The following is a 17944-nucleotide window of genomic DNA, read 5'->3' as shown; positions in this document are numbered from 1 at the left end:
TTTTTTTTTAATTTTCAGTTTTATTAATTCAGTTTTCAGTTTTATCTAATTTAACATGACCATTATTTTTAAAATGTGTGTGTTACATTGCTTCTAAAATTTCTATGTAGCTAAATTGCAAGTTTACCTAACCAACTAAAACAGATTAGTGCTCTCGATAGATACTTCTCTCCGTATTTTCTATCTTTTGACATGGAGATATGGCTATTTTGCATTGTTTCAAAGTATGTTTGGAGAACTTGTAGGTTTGGTTCTCTCATCAGTTGTTTCAGCTGACTCACCTAAGACAGCTTCTTTCATGTGTTTTGCAATTTTTTGTGTGTAAGCTCATCATTGTGTAACTATTTGGGGTGATTCTTGAGGCTGATGACATGTTTCTTCTTTCAGCAGATTGTGCTTACTATTGTCAGGTCCTGGATGCAATGCAAGCCCAATTCCTCCTAAATTAATTTACTTAAAATTCTTGAGGTATCAGTGTAAATTCAGACTTTTATCTATTCCTATTTTGTTTAAACCTCAACAGGTAATAAACTAGGTTTGGAGTTTTCTTTGTGGTCTTTCTTAGGTGAAAGTTTATTTCCTATTATACTTTTACCCAGGTATTTATCTCATCCTAAGTTTAGCACTGAGTGTGGTATGCTTCAATCCATCTCTATGCCTTTCACAAGCCACTAATCTTTATGTGAAAAAATATTTAGTACCTGGGATCTGTCTGTTCCCTGATGGTATCTGGCAGCTTTATTGCTTAATAACATTTCTGTACCCACATTCCATTATCTTCCTCAGTGACTGTTAATTTTATTCAGACTTATGTGTCCAAAAGCATATTACATTATTTTACCTGGAGTTTTATGTTTTATAAAATTATTTTTTCACATCAGGTATCATCTGAATAAAGAGTTTTAATACTATAAAAATTTTCAAATCACTGGAATATATCATTTTAATGTCCCTTCTAATTCTCTAGAATTTATGATGCTTTCATTTTTTTTTTGTAACTGGTCATTAATATATAATTAATTGCTTATGGTATAAAATGAATTCCTTAAGAATTCAAGTCTACTTATATATATATAGCAAAACAGTGACCAATTCCTTACGGTCAATCTAAATTATTAATGTGTGGATTCATTCACTATAAATGTTTGCTTCACTCATCTTCACCCAGCCTGCCCATAAAAACAATTATGGGCTTTTGCTCTGGAAGAATGCCTTATGATTTGGCTCCATCAGGCAAAATATATCTCAAGTAGAGCTATAACTCCTTAATTTGATGGTGCAACTATAACTATGCAATTGATTCTAATTAGCTCACTAATTCCTTGTAATAACATGATCTTTGTTAATTTTGAGACTGTATAAATTTAGATATTTTCTGAAAAAAGCATGACAGGATACGTGTAAATCTTTAATGAAAAGACTACCAAAGAGTCAATATATTAATTTATGATTTTCTAAATATTTAGTCTTTATATTCAACTCAATGAAAAAATTGTGCATAGTAGCAATTATCTATAATATTGTGTTTTATATTTACCAGATAGTATCACTATTTATATATGATGAAATTGACTTAATAATAAATGAGACTAGTGTAGAGGATGCTAAGATCGTCACTAATTCTTATTTCCATCTTATTTTCTCTCTCCCTTTTTTTATTCCCTTTGATCCAGCTTCTTCCTCGGGTTTTCATATATCTTTCTTTGCTCTTTAATTTTTTCCCATCTCTGTTGAATCAATCTTACTGTTTCACAATTGTGACCTAATAATTTACATACTTCAAATTCCTTTTTTCTGAACTGCTGATTTCAGTTTCTACCATTTCAGACCATAGCAACGTATAGCTCAGCAACCCTTCAAAGTGACATCAAATATGTCATCCTTCAGTTTAATAAATTTAATTAGATTTATCTCTAGTAAAATTTCATACTTCTAATCTTAACTTGAATTACAAATGTATTTTCTAAACAATTTTTTTTTTTTGTTTCATCTTTCCTGGCCCTTTACCCATAAAGGTGTTTTAAAAATTATTTTTGGAACAATTATTCAATACTTTTATTTAAAGTCTGTGCTAATCTTCCACATTGCAGTTATAAATATTTACCTATGCTAGTAAAAACTAGCACCACTTAATCACTTTAATATGTGGGATATTATAAAACATTTTCATGTATATTATTTTAACTTTGGGAGGTAATAAAGTACCCACATTTTATAAATGGAGATACAAACTCCACAAGATTAAATGATTTATCTGAGAATATAGGATAATATGAAATTCCGAAATTTATTGACATATTTACCTAGAATAGCTCCTGACCTACTTTAGATGATTAATAGGTGCTTGCTGCATGAATAAAATAAGACAGGAGTAGATAAGTATATGAACTTCTTTTTCCTGCTTGCTATGTGATCTTTCATGATTTCCTTGAACATTCTGATCCTCTTTCATTGTGTAAAAGTTGAAAATAATTGTATCCTTTCAAAAAATGTATTAGAAACATTAGATAAAATAGCATGACATAATAAACAATGTGTGCTAAATTAGCTTAGCTTTCTTCTTCTTTTATCTGAAAGGTCATAGTTTTTGGTGTTCTAGGACATGACCCTATGTGGAATTCCATATTTTAGCCTTCAACTGAACCATATGTCTTACTTCTCTCCTATCTTCTTTTTATCCTAGCAAAAAGATATTTCTTTTCACCTTGGAATGAAGAAATACAAAGTTTAGAATTTTTGATGTTAAATGACACTATATTTGCATGTATGCAGATTATACACTTTTGTTTCTATTTCCATATTCATAAGATGACTGAGGCCAATTAAGTCTAAAGTTTATTTTGAATTTAATTAAAACTTAAAATTTATTTTTTAAAAATTGCTCTAATAACTACATAAAACCTTTAAAGGCCCACAATATTTATATTCCTACGAAGAACTAGAGACAAAATTACAAAAGAATATAAATTATAGAGTGATTAACCCTAAGATTCAATTGTAATCTTTTGAGATCTTCTCAAAGGACTTATCCCTTGCCATTCCCACTGGCAGATACTGAAACTTAACTTGACAGTTTATATATAGAGAGATTTGCAGTGTGAGAACCCTATTCTCTTATTTCATCCTGCCCACCATTCTGAAGTTTGAAATATTCTTACATAGTTATTTTTTACTTGTATGCTCAAGCACCCATTGAATATCAAAATCAGAGTCATGGTGAAGAGTGTCTCTTCTTGATTTCCCTTCCAGTTGGATTTCTGAAAGCTAACTCTCAATCCTGTTGTGTAAGAAAAGTCTAGGATGACCTGGTTTTCTGAGTATCATCACAGAGATGTGCAGCTTAAACACACTTTCATGTGTCCCTGGTGTCCAGTGCCAGAACTAAAAGTTGTCTACATCTCACAAAGCAAGCCAATTAACTTACTTTTAACAACCAACGGATTCATCACACTGGGTACATTTGATCTTTGCAATGTGTCCTCAGTCACTCTTATGTCCTCTATGTACATCCTTAAACACATTCTCATTATTTAACTGCTTGGTTAAGAAAGAAACTTTCAATCTTTTATTGAATACTTGTCATGCATTGAATAAACACTGGGGATACAGAACCAAGAAGATATTGTTCTTTTCTGAGAATGTGAACAACTAACAAACTCCTGAAGTTTTTTATTTTCATATTTTTTTTTATTTCTTAAGAGTTGGATATAAATAACACATGTTCGGAAATACTTATGGCTTTTATTACAAAGACAGGCCACGTGCTGTCTAGAAATTACCCATTACTAGAACATTTACAATAGAAGGAGATGATTTGCACCAATGACTTAGGAACCCAGTTGAACTGTATTTTTGGCAAGGTCATCATTCTATAAATGCTTCATTCTCTTACAGCTGCATTAATCTTAGAGGGTCAGAAAGTTGAAAAGATAAAACTAATCCACATTACTGATAAAATAAGAGCTTAACTTGCTTAATAATGAGACACTGGAAGAGTTTAATCTTGTGAACTCATGTAGGAAAATGTCCTCCTAATACTCAAGACTGCAGTAGAATGAAATAAAGGGAAAATCTGTGTTTGAAATCAAACATCTTAACACTTTAGGTCATTAACAAAGTTTAGTCAACTACTTTTCTATTGGTGGTATTAGATTCTTATTTACAGTTTAAAAAATATTGCCAAGATGAGAGAGCAGAGGTATAACAATTTAAAGTGAGATTTGCATTAGTCATTATTGTACAATGTGAATTCACAGAACACAGACCTACCATATAAACCATCTAAATTATACATATTCTTCCTCCTTCTTTTCTTGGATAAAAGGGAGTCTCTTACTTTAGAAATCTGAATTGTAGAAAGAAATGCTGGAGGAAGGACCTCAACCCATGGAATACCTTTCACTATTGCCAAGACTGTTTGGGACACAGATTTTTTTCTACATTTTCAACTTCTGTTCACTTCCTTTATTAAGTCTATATCTTCTATACATAAATGACTTCCTATTGCTCATTTATATTTAGATTTCTCAGCAAATAAAGGAAATATTGAACTTAACCAAACTTTGTTTTATTATAAGTTAGGTTTCTTCGTCTTCACATTAGATCATAAGAACCAGCATTCTTTGCTTGCATTACTTTTTTTATCAAAATATTTTTTATTTTGATTCATTGGCACATTTTGATTCATTGTACACAAATGGGGTACAACTTTTCATTTCTATGGTTGTACACACTGTAGATTCACACCATTCATGCAATCATACATATATATAGGGTAATACAGTCTGTTTCATTCTACTGTTTTTCCATCCCCACCCTCTCCCACCCCTGTTTCCTCTACACCATCCAAAGTTCCTTCATTCTTCTCTTCCCCGCACCAACTCCCATTGTTATATATTGTCATGCACTTATCAGAGAAAACATTTGGCCTTTGTTTTTTTGGGATTTGCCTATTTTACTTAGCATGATATTTTCCAAAATATCATGCTTGCATTACTTGAGGGTTGCAGGTTAACTGTGTCTTGATTTGGCTTTCCTGGGATTCCCATGACTTCTATTTCTGCATATGAGCTAAAGGATGCATGGTATCATGTGGGACATGGTGATCTCCTGGCAGAGGTAGGAATTTAGGAGCCTAATCCCTACTGCTTAGCCCCATTTAAAATGTGTTCTTAGATGAGGGCATCGTAACCATCATTTCTGCTCATATTTCCTTGGCAAAAACTTCTCATTTGGCTATGACCAAAGTCCATATATTTGGGTTTATATTCATTCTCTGGGGCAGGATATAACATTGAGCAGGAATCCACAAAATCCACAAAGTTGTTTATGGAAAGAAGAACTAATGGTATATTCATTCAGTCTTCCACAACGTCTTCTACCTGGTCCTTTTCCTAAATTGCCCATCTTGCGGATCATGTCTTATATCATCCTGTATTAAATTTGGTTATCCTTAAATGGTCTTCACTCATGGTGGAGCAGCTAATTGACTACCCAGCATTTCATGATGTGTCTCTTCAGTGTTTCTGTCTCTTCACCTGGTGACTCCCATCTGTATTCCTGTCTTCACAAACTTGTTATATGAACAATTACCTTTTTTTTCTTCCTAAAGTGGCAAACTTAAGGTGTACCTTCAACTACTTTTCCCAATGAATAGAAAAGATTATTTTGAGTAGTGCATTATGAGATGTGATGCCTTTATATGATTTTTTGTGTGTGTGTGACTTTCGTGACCTCAGGGGTAGTCTTTCAGGTGGATCATGATGACCTTCCGGGTCTTTTAGAGAGAGACCCTTTGGTGCCACAGCCATGTTTGCAGTTTCCTACCCCAATGCCACACGGCTCTTTCTCAGATGGTCTCTTTATGTCCAAGTGTCCCTTTTGTTGCTTTGTTTTGTTTATTCAGTTAACACTTCCTCTTATAAAGTGCTGATATAAGACCACATTCAGGGAGGATTTCAATGTGGCCCCCATTACAACCCACATTGGTTGTCAGGGGTCTTCTCTGTGCTCTCTTACCAGTCTCTGGGTACTGATTTCTGCATTTATACCTTACCACAATTTCATGTGGATGTTGGTAGCTCTCATGAGACCATGAATACTAAAGGGACACTTCTTGATACAGTTCACATTTTGTTTGTATTTCTGTACATAACTATTTGCAGAGACTCTTATTTTATTTGTTTTTCATACCAGTTTCAGCATTTTTGTAATGTTGAACTTTTTCATAGTAAGAAATTTATAACATTTTAAGAAAGGATAAATCTTCAGCATACCATGATATGACCTGGAAATAATTGGGTCACAAACAAAATGCTACAAAATTTATCTGAATTAAAGCTCAGATAGGGGTTCCTGTCACACAATTATTTCAATTTATGTAAATTTTACATAAGGGATTGGAATTACAAAAAGTATACATTTTAAAATTTAGTCTGTTAATTATGTCTACACATGTGTATCATTCCCCTAAAATCTGAAGAGAGATAAGTTAATTAGAACATGTTCCTTTGAAGGCGGAAAGAAGTTAACACTGTTAATTATCAATTTCGTATGATTATGAGCTATTATAATAACCATTATTTTTCAAAGTGTACACAGGTATGCTTAGAATCTAATTTACTTAGGGATTTGATGCCGACATTGCTTTTGTAAGGAAGAGCAGTTTGACGTAGTTCCTGCGTATCTTTGCAAGCTGTCACTGACTATAACAAATAACAAGCTCTGAGTGTGTCTGAGAACGAACAGTTTCACGGTTAGTTGTGCAGACGCTTACGCGGGTCAAAGAAACCACGAGTGACTACTGCAGAACTCCTTATTGCCCTGGGGAGGACTCTGGCTTATTTGCAGCTTGCTAAAAATCGTGCTGAGCCCTTGAGTGGGCTGCTCTGTGTGGCCAGCCCACCCTATGCAGAACTTCCCTCAGGGCTGATCTGGGACTGAGTCTTCCCTGGCCAGGACTGTGGCTCAGGAAGACCTGGGTCACTACGCAGAGGGCCTGCCGATGGCCTCGTGCTGGGAGTGAATTTTGTGCTGGATCCCTGCAGTCTCAGCAGGATCCAGGAGTGGGGGCTTCCCTGCTCACTTCTTTGTCATCTTATTATTCCTTGCTGTCTTTTCAGGTTGGGGTTCTTCTCAACAGAGCCTCTCCTTTTCTAACTGTTTTTCATATTAAAAGATAGAGTCTCAATGCATGTTATTCCTCTTATGATTGAGCAAATGAGACTGAGTGCCATGTCAAAGCATAAATAGCATCGTTCCCCATACCCGGGGGGCAGCTGCCCATTTCAGGGCCATTTTAAACCAGATTTATGACAAACAATTGCCTTTTATGGACGATCTTTAGTTTTTCATCATTTGAAGTTGTGCTTCGTTATGTTCTTAAAATATTCACTCAATGCAGTCATCAGTATGATTACTCTTTTACTCATTGGGTCAAATAATTATTGTAGTGTACCTATGGAAGTTGAAAACCTCCAAATAAGCTTTTTTTTTTTTTTCCTGAAATAAATTTAATTTCTTGAGATATAAATTAGTTCTCAGAGAACTTTTGTCTCCACTGTTGTTAATTTTGCATTTCTGGTCCTTCTTACTATAGAGCCACCTTCCTTCAAATATGCCACTCAGAGTTTCTCATTGCACGACTTCCTCAAGTCTTCCAATGGATAAAGTTCATGGTGAAATTTTAAGGTGGATATACAGTGTTCTTCCAAGGTTACTCAAATTATTTCACTCTGAAACATATCCTATCCTCTCTCTAGCAGATTAAAACGTCAATAGTGACCCTTTGTAAAGAACTGTTTCAAAAGAATGGCATGAGACAACTCCTTGGCAATCTATTGTGAAAATGTACTCAGTAAATAATTTGTGTCTTTGAGTTTTATATGTTATGGTAGAATTGGTGGGTGGAAGGATGAGATGTAGCTTCTGCAAATCTTACACTGACCTTTTTTAACTCTATCACCAATCATAACATATTCCTTATATAATCTAAAAGATCTTTGCTGCTGGCCTCAGTATTAGCACTGATTTTCTTTTTAAAATACAAGTTAACAGGTCTTTACATTCTATAAAATAGATTTTTTTATTATTGCTATTACTAACTTTAATACATTTATTATTAATAGAAAATATTAGCCAGGCATGGGGGCTCTCTCCCGTTTTTCCCAGCTACTGGGACAGAAGGATGGAAAAATGGCAAGTTTGAAACCAGTCTCTACAACACAGTCAACATAACTAGACCCTATCTAAAAAAAAAATGTAATGCTCAATAACAGCTATTATACTAAATAACTACTACTGAACACTATTGTCTGTATCTATAGGTGGTTAATAGAGAAAGAAGATTTAGCAACCAAATATAGAAATGATGGAACTCTAGATTCCAGCTGGATCTCTCTGATGAGAAAATTCAAACTCTAAACAACCACAGACTGTGTTACTTTTAACAGAAGTAATACACATGGTGAGATGAATTGTAGATGTTTAAAATATTAGAATATAACTAAAATAAATGATGGAAACAATAAAGTTAATCAAACTCTCATGTGACTTTCTGATTGCTATATTTTGTTAATTTTAATAGGATGATGAGATCCAAGCCATAGCAGTGATTTTAAGAACATGAATTGTCCATACATACCATTCCATTTCAGTTGATTCAGTTTACAACCTGAATGCTTTTCTGCATTTTAATTTATCTTTTAGTGTAATTATAAGTCAGTGTAAATAAGAAGTCATTTTGAAGAGTTAAATTTGAGTAATTAAGTAATTCAGCATATCTGAATCCCAAACCAAATAATTTTAAAACATGTCTTGGTATAATTTGTAGATGTTCCTTGTTTGTTTTTACATTAGAAATAACCTGCAACAGGCTTAGGTGTCTTAGGTGTGTGGGGGAACTTGTGCTTCCAAGAGCAGTAAAAGCAACTCTAATTTGCAGCTAGTTATTTTTACTATTTATTTATTTATTTATTTATTTATTATCTTTTTTGGCCCAAGAGATTGAACCCAGGGGCATTTAAACACTGAGCTATATTTCAAAACTTTTTTATTTTTTATTTTGAGACAGGGCCTCACTAGGTTGCTAAAGCTGGCTTTGAACTTTCTATCCTCCTACCTCAGCCTCCTATGCCATGACCGGCCAGTTATGATTTTCCTTAATCATTATTCCATTCATTATTTGCAGTTTCCAGTATCTGGAGGAAAGGTGTTCCTGAGGCAAATTATAAGGTGGAGTAACGAAATCCTTTGTAGAGCTGGTTCTGGGAACCCAAAACTAAAAACCCAGCTGAAAGACCAATTTGCTTGCTAAGGTGTTTGTTCCATGTGGTTACGCCCTTTAAGCGATTTGATTTATCCTTTTAAAGTGACTTGTTCTGCTTTTCCTATAGAGAGCAAATATTAAAAGTGTATTGATTTTAAATTAAGTCTGATAAAAAAAAGCTGTATATGAAAAATCAGATTCATAGTTTTGGGGAAAAATTATGAGGAAAGTTTTAATGAGAAAATATTACTTATCCCAATTAGAACTATTTTAGTAAAATGCTTATACTGTGTAATTTATAACACTTCTATAATATTAAAATGTGATGAATGAGGGAAACAAAAATCTATGGGATATTTAGGGGTTTTCTAATTAGATTAAACAAGCAATTAGATTCACTTATAAGGGCATACTTGTAAGGATAGAAAAACTATTTTATTTTGTAGCTCTCACAGCACCATTCAAATTTGATTTTGCCAATTTTACTTTCCAATTAAGTTCAGAAATTGCAAGAATGGATTGCTGCAATAAATTGTCATTTACTCTTCATTTCTTTATTTAGTAATGAATTATTAACCATGTACTATTTATGCCATCATGCATTTAAAGAACTGGGTGTATAAAAGTCAATAACACATGACCCATTCTGACAAGTATTTAAAATAAGAAAAATTCAATTAGCTCCTTTGTTAATTGCATGCTTTCTTTGCTAGAGAATTTGAAGCTTTGAGTCTCTGGCAATTATTTGTGCCAGAGGCAGGATTCCTGGGTCTTCAGATTTCCTTGTAGTGTGTGTGATTGCATTTTAAGGAATATTTTATGTATCATTACATAAAGAAAATGTGGAAACATAGATTCAATCCAACCTACAGTAGAACTAAATTATTATAATGTACTAGAACAGTTCATTCCCAAAGTTGGATTATAATATATTGAAAATTATGAACTTCTGCTGTTTCCTAAAGCTAACACAGAGTGTTATGAACAGCTTTGGCTAATTTGTGGAAAAGTCTGACAATACCTGTCACTTAAAAGCAGCAGCACTGTGTTGGGTTTCCCAACTCTTTCTTTTGCTCTGAGTCTTCTGTAGTGAGTATTTCTTTTTGTACTCTTCTCTACAATTTTAAGTTTGGCTCCTGACAATGGCAGAAAGCTCAGCACACTAATGTTTTGGGTTGTTCACCTGGAGTGCTCTTTATGATGCCTGATCTTGAGCTGTCCTAAGATCTCTGCTTATTGGGTATAGAAAGGCAAATGGGATTCAGCACAGGAAAAGAAAAGTGAGGAAAATGAAAGAAAAACTTTTATTTATTTATTTATTTTTGGTCACAATATAGCACTAAGGGGTCAGTTCTATTTCTAAAAGAGGATTCGTATTAGCTCACTGAACATTTACAATTCAGATGACAAGAAGACACTTTTAAGAGCTGATTTACTATTCTCAGGCCAGTGCTCATGCCAAGTGAGCTCAAGTAACTGCACCAGCTGAGCTAGTAAAAGTACTTAATATACTCATCTAAGATCTCCAGGAGAGTGGCTTTTTGGCTGCAAAACAGGGCCTGCAGCTGTCAGCTCTCCCTACTGCCACCAGTAGATATCACTGCAGTCAGTCAGAATGGCTATGGAGGATTCCAGGCAGAGACACATGCATCTTCTCCCCCTTGCCTAGGCAGCTGCCCAAAGGTCACTAATCCACAGCTGGAGGGAGGAAGTTTGGCAGCCATACACCATGTGCACTGACTGAGCAGCTGTAATCATCTGTCCAAACGTCTCAGTGAGAAGATCAGGCTGATCTCAACACAGTGAAATGAGTTTCTTTTGAAACCCATGTGACATGTCTTCCTAACAGATTAGCCTTAGTCACAATGGTGACTTTCTTGTGATTTGAAAATGATCAGAAGAAAAACGGGAAAAGGAAAGGAGCATACTATGTGTTTACACTTTATGTTCCATAATAAATTACTTTTTTGAGTGCTTTTTATTTTTCCCCCATAATTTTGTATAGGTGCATTTCAAAAGTGGTTTAAATTATGAAAAAAAATTAAAAATGATCTTATTATAAACATTATTAATTTTATAATTCATTGCTTTGATTTCAAGATTTTAGCAGTTAGACAATCTATGAACTTTAGACAATTAATTTAAAATATATCAATATTTTCGTGGCATATTTTAGATTCTGAACTTTCAAGAAACGTGGTGGTGGCAACAGAAAATAAGTCATTTATAGTAAGAAATACACAGAGAGAAGGGAATATTTCAGAAAATGATATGAAATTAATGATAAGTGCTATCAAACTAATAAAATTAATGTTAGAGTTACTTCAAATCAACTCTCGCTTCAATTTTTATCATGAGATGCTATGCTATTACTGTCAGAAATAATTAATACTAACACAGTTGTTTAGAGAAAGTTATTTTCTAAGTTATATTGCTATACTTATATCATGACAAAAAGAACACTACACCCTTGGTAATTATAAAGCAAGTAAATTATTACTTAGATTGTGGAAAGAATGATTTTAAGTTTATGACTATATAATATTAAGTAAAGTAGATTGTTGCATTAATGGTATATTCTTTTACTTAGATATGTGAAGGTAATAATTTATTCAGAATTTGCACATAATTAATTCTAGCAAAACAGGACACAATTTAGCTTTCACTCCCATTTTCTTGGTCTTTTACTTGAAAATTCTGCTGCTTATTAGCTTGCATTAGGTTGTATTTTGCATAACTTCTGCATGTGCAGTTTAGGTTTCCTGTGGCCTCAAATCTCAGATGGTCACAAGATGGAACACTGCCTTTAACAGTATGTCTTTCTTCACTGAATTAACACCTAGGCTAAAAGGGAGGAAAGTCTCTTTTTGCATCAGAAAGAAAATCATCTCTTCCCAATTTCTTTCTCTGGACAGAACTCTAGCTGAAAATGATAGAGGAATGATTTTCTGTTGAAAAATAAAAGGGAGGAAATTTTTTGCAAGTGAGGGACAGATAGTGTCTACCACTAGCACCATAGTTGTGACAAGAAAGGCCATTTTCTTGAGTCCTCCTATAAAGAAGTGTTAAATGAGAAACATTCTATTTGTCTGAGGTGCTGTTGATCCTGGAAACTGCACATGCAGGATTATCAGTTTTCAGACTGTTGGGGTCTGTGAACAGTTGAAAAATCACATAGAAAAAAAACTCCTCATTGATTTACAACATATTGTACTTAATTACCTTGATGAAACTGTATCAGTTTGAAACCTTTTAGAAAATAGATGTTGAAATTTTGAATGACTGAGATTTATAGGGTAAAAAATGTAAATAATGAACAGTTGATGTGACTTGGTTTCAACTTCAGTAATCTTTAAATGAATGTATAAAATATGAACAACAATGAAACCTGTGGAAGAAAATGAGTAGCTGCATTGGGGAATAGTTTGAATAAGTGTGGGACTAAATAAGAACACTGGACCTCAAGAGGATGAAAAGGTATTGTCCACTCAGCCACTTTTCCCCTTAATATTAGGGGAAACAAAGATGGGGCTGGTATTTAGTGCCATGACAAATCCATGCTATTTCCTTTCTATTTTGAGTTTTGCTATTTGACACACTGAAATAGAAAATAGATAGCAAAGAAGGAACTTCTCTGTGGAAAAATTGGAAATAAATCCTAGAGCTTTGAAACAGACCATGTTACAGGAAAGATTTACATGGAACTCTTGCCAATCAAGAGTTCAAAGAAAGGAATATTTCAAAAACAGTAATCTTTCCATGCTAATTTATTTCTAGTTAATGCAAAAGTGTTTTTAGAAGAACATGAGCTCCTGGTACATATCATGCTCAAAATACGGTGCACAGTTTTGTGTGGTAATTTATTTTGAAAACCTACATGGACTTCCCATAATATCTTGATTTTTTAAGGCAAACATCTCTCTTGCCTAAACACACATTTTAATATTGTGCTAACGTCTGATTGTTTTCGGGAAGATTGTTATCATCTTGCTGCTGATTTATTCATTGAACAAGGTGTTTGAAGAAGTGCCCAGCAAAACATCATGTACAAAGAGGCCCGTAACACATGCATTTGTGACTAATGGTGACGGTGATGGCACATAGTCACCAGTGTACTCCATTGTCCCCATCTCCCTTGGAAAATGCTGTGTATACTAAATCACCAAAAATGTTTTATTCATTATCACAAATGAGATAATACCACATAATTCACAAATGCTAAGGCAGTCTGTTTAGATAGTGTAGAATTTAAAGTGTACAAATAAAATTAAGATGAGTATTAATCTCACTGACCAATAAACAGTTTTAAAAGGCACTTGATTAACTCAATGCAATGTAGATATATGTTGCTTAATCTATATGGATAAGAAAAATAAATAAAGTGTTCCAGGAAATAGTTCTGTAAATCTTCTGAAGGCACTGAAAATTCGTCTTCTCATTTTTAATTTTGTTTCAATTTTCTTACAGTTTTTCTAACAAAAGGGAGCAAACGAAATAATTACTTGGTTATTCTTAAAACTTTATCTTATTGTCATTTAAAAATATTTTTTGAGGCTAGGCATGGTGGTGCATGTCTGTATTCCCAGCTGCTCGAGAGGCTGAGACAGGAGAACTGCAAATTCAAAGCCAGCCTCAGCAATTCAATGAGGCGCTGAGCAACTTGGGGAGAGACCCGGTCTCAGGAAAAAAAAAAAAAAAAAAAAAAAAATAAGGGCTGGGGATGTGGTTCAGGGTTGTTTCTGGGTTCAATTTCTGGTACCAAATATGTGTGTGTGAGTGTGTATGTGTGTGTGTGTGTGTTGTATTTGTAAAGTTGCTATTATATGCCAAAATATTTGAATGTACTGGAGATCCGTGGTCCACACTTTTTCTCCTGTTCTCTTATGTGAAGGAGTTGCATCATTTTTACTATGCTGACTTAGACATCTCCTATCATTTCAACATGCTATCTTGTCTTATTTTGTGTCCCTTGTACATTCTATGATACGGAAACTGGAAAGGAGCTCGAAGGCAGATATAAATTTTAGAGGAAATCTTTTCAAAAAAGCACTTCAACAACACTTCACTCGAAATATGTTTAATTTAGAATTAAAGCATCATTTTATCATAGGATGTAAAATAAAGAGAGACACTTTTTCAAGTCAATTCATACCCAGACTAACTTATTGAAGTATATTATTTTTATTCTCAATTTCTTTTAATCTTATAGTTACTATTTCAAAGTACTGCTATTGACAGGTGCTACTGTTTTACGGTTTGATCAGGGTAACTATCCTTTGCTACATAAATTAAGCTATTATGATTAAGTCCAAAGAAAATTTCTTCCACTGAATTAGATATTCTTTTCCTACAGTTAGAAATCATAAACTTGTAAATACAAGGTCTTATATGTCTTATATATTTTCTAATAATAAAACGATAAATTTAAAAGGCAGTATCATTACAAAACATGTTTATAACCATTTTTTTTTTCTTTTGGTATCAGGGATTAACCCCTGGGATGCTTAACCACTGGGTCAAAACCCAGCCCAAATTTATTTTGTTTTATTTTATTTTATTTTGATACAGGGTCTTGGTAAGGTGCTTAGAGCCTTGCTAAATTGCTAAGGTTGACCTTGAACTTGAGATCCTCTTGCGTCAGCATCCCTAGCCACTGGGATTACTGGAGTACACCACCGTACCCAGCTTATAACACATTTTTAGTTGAATACATTCACAGATTTATAAGAAAAGTGTTCTTCAATATCATTTGATAAAATTTGCTAATAATTTTGTTATAATATGAAATGTGGAGTGCTGCATAAAATAAATGTAAAAATACTTAGCTTCTGTTCCTTAGAGTGTGCTTCTGATTTTGGAGTTTTATTAGAGCATGAGGAAGTGCAGACACTCTAACAGAAGGCTCTTGCAGCACAATCTCCTTTACTCTTGTCAAGGCTCTTTGTGATTATGAAGGATGGAGAGTCTGAGCTACCTAAGAGAAGAAGAGCCAGGCCTTGCACTTTCAGGTTTCTGTGTCCAAGAATCTCCTGGAACTGCAAGGAAGCAGCTGTCTGAGAAGTGGGTTCTGGACACGAGAGGTCCTCAGATCAACTGCTTCTCTCCACCTGATTCTTGGCTGCATTCCTCCTGTGAGAAAGGTGTGGTGTTCCTTCTGTTCATTGGAACCAGATGTCCCAGGTTACTGTACTTTAGCTATTAAAAGAAAAACTGACCCACAATGAAATTTTAAAGAGTTCAAGCAAATAGCCATTCATGAACTGGGAAGCATCCAACCAAAAGAGTTTTAGTGCTGGAAGATGATGAAGCTTTAGAGGGAAGTATTTATAGACCAAACAGGGAGGCAAGACAATGGAATGCTTTGATAAGTTACAGTTACAAAATTACTTTTTTGGTTCACCTTAGTGAATGGTGCAACTATGTTAGTTGGCTGTTTTTGATTGACTTAGGCTTTTTTTTTTTTTTTTTTTTTTTTTTTTTTTTTTTTTTTTTTTTTTTTGTAGTTTAACATAAGCATTTACCAGAAACAACACAAGTTAAGTTTCATTTATATCTGCAGTCTTAAGCAAGGTTAAAGCTATTTTTAAGGACTGGTTGGTTTTGTTATCTTAGGAGTTTTATTTTTCTTGACGTGGCACATACTTTGATTCTACACAACATTTCCATTTGAGTGCCAGCGCCTAACAGATTAAAATGGAGCTCCTATCAGGGAACTGTGATTGCTCTGGGTTGAATTAGCTCCCTAATCAAGGTTCATCTGATGGGAGTTTGATGGTTAGGATTTAGGGATATATTTTTAAGGATTGTGGAGTAATTCTTGCCTGTGAAAGAGGATAGCTCTTAGGGAGTAAATTGAGTATTTGGTACCTTAAAAACTGCCATGTGTAGTGTCCTGGAGCTCTGGAGCCTGGAACACACCGGATAAGATGCCTGCTGTTCCTTCAATAAGAGCATAAGCTTTGACAGAGATCTAGGCTGTCCCTTGCTGATTCTTCAGTTTTGGATGGGTGTCCTGGACAGTTCCATCCACTCTCTGCCTAGCAGCTTTCCTGAGCCTGTCTAGTGCTCACACATGATTGAGAGCTCTGGTGGCAGTGGTGGAAGCTGGTTAGGCATAACAGACACCTGAATGAACCCAGCCACCTGAATGGTGGCAAGAGCCTCTGCCAGGTGGAGATGTCTCCTGCAGCTCCCAGCCCAGAACTCTTGAAGAGCTTTAGCTCCTGTGAAGCAGTACTCCATTTTTCTCACAGCAAATGGACTCTGGATGATTCTTTTTGTAGTAAAACATTCTTGAAGTTCAGAAAACTCTGAATCGAAAAATGAAGAATGTTATCACAATAAAGACTAACTCACCTGGAGCACTGATTATGTACCAGACTGTGTTCTAAACACATCTTATATGATTTACTAATCCCTTCAGTAATTCTACCATGTAAGTGCTGCCATTATTTCTGTGCTTACAAGTAAAAATCTTTAAGCCCGAGTTAAGTGGTATGTTGAAGCTGATGAGCTTAAATGTCCTGAAACCTGAGTAGTTCAACTCCAAAGATCACGTTACTAATAAGAACTACATACTAAAAAGTAGTTTGACCTAATAACAAAGCAAATGTTTTTGGTATTACTTTTATCTCCATTTTCAGGTCTGGAGTGAGTAAATAATAGTTCTATGTTCAAATGAATATTTATGTTAAATTTTATAGATACAGAGTGTGTGTGTGTGTGTGTGTGTGTGTGTGTGTGTGTGTATCTCCAGAAGTTTGAGATGCGTGTCCAAATTCATACAGCTAGTTGATAATCATTAGAGAAAATGAATCCAGAGTCTGCCTCTATGTCAGGTGCTTTAAAATAGCAACTTTAATTATTAAATAAGATAAAAACAATTCCGAAAACATTTTGTTTTGGGAATTTAGTTACATGTGTAACTGTCTTTTGTAGCATAGGTCTATAACTAAAAAAAATTGATATATTGTACATCTCAAAAGTCATTTTCCTTTAGTAATTCATGCTTCCTAATGAATACTTAACATGCATAATAAAACAGGATGTATTCAGAGATGGAAGAAGCTAGGCTAAATTTTAACTTTTATTTACTGTGTGTTTGTAGTTAAGTCACTTAATTATTTGGATTCAGGTAGAATATTGCTACCAGTAATTTCCAGAAGTACTGGGCATGCTGCATTTTATGACCTTGTGGATTGAGTGTTGTCTTTTGTTGAGGATCCAACACCTGGGGATCCATGTCTCATTCAGTAAGCAGAGTTTTGTGATCCAGAATCAGGACACAGAAAGGAATACAGAATTTTAAACATCCTTTACCTATTTTGTAATTTTGCTTGTGATCTATATTGTAATTATTTTGAACACTTTTTGTTGATTCAATGTTGGTATATTATTTAAATGTAGATTAATCACAATGGTATGAATGTACTTAGCACTGCTGATCTTTACATTCAAATAGAGAAGATGGTAAATATGAATATATTGTCACAATGAAAAATAAAAATGACACAAATAAATTAGAGCCCATTATGTGCTTTCATATCCTAAGTCTCAACTCTTTATAGATGTGTCCTGGTTCTGCTCTCATTGTGGTACTTGGAACACTCACATGGATGATGATTGTGTATGTGCGCCGCAAAATTGGATTTGGTGTGTAATGATGGATAATATAAATGT

The sequence above is a fragment of the Sciurus carolinensis genome, chromosome 10 (genome assembly GCF_902686445.1).
Source record: "Sciurus carolinensis chromosome 10, mSciCar1.2, whole genome shotgun sequence".
Classification (NCBI taxonomy): domain Eukaryota; kingdom Metazoa; phylum Chordata; class Mammalia; order Rodentia; family Sciuridae; genus Sciurus; species Sciurus carolinensis.
The sequence above is the reverse complement of the archived record's forward strand: the minus strand, read 5'-3'. Positions refer to the sequence as shown.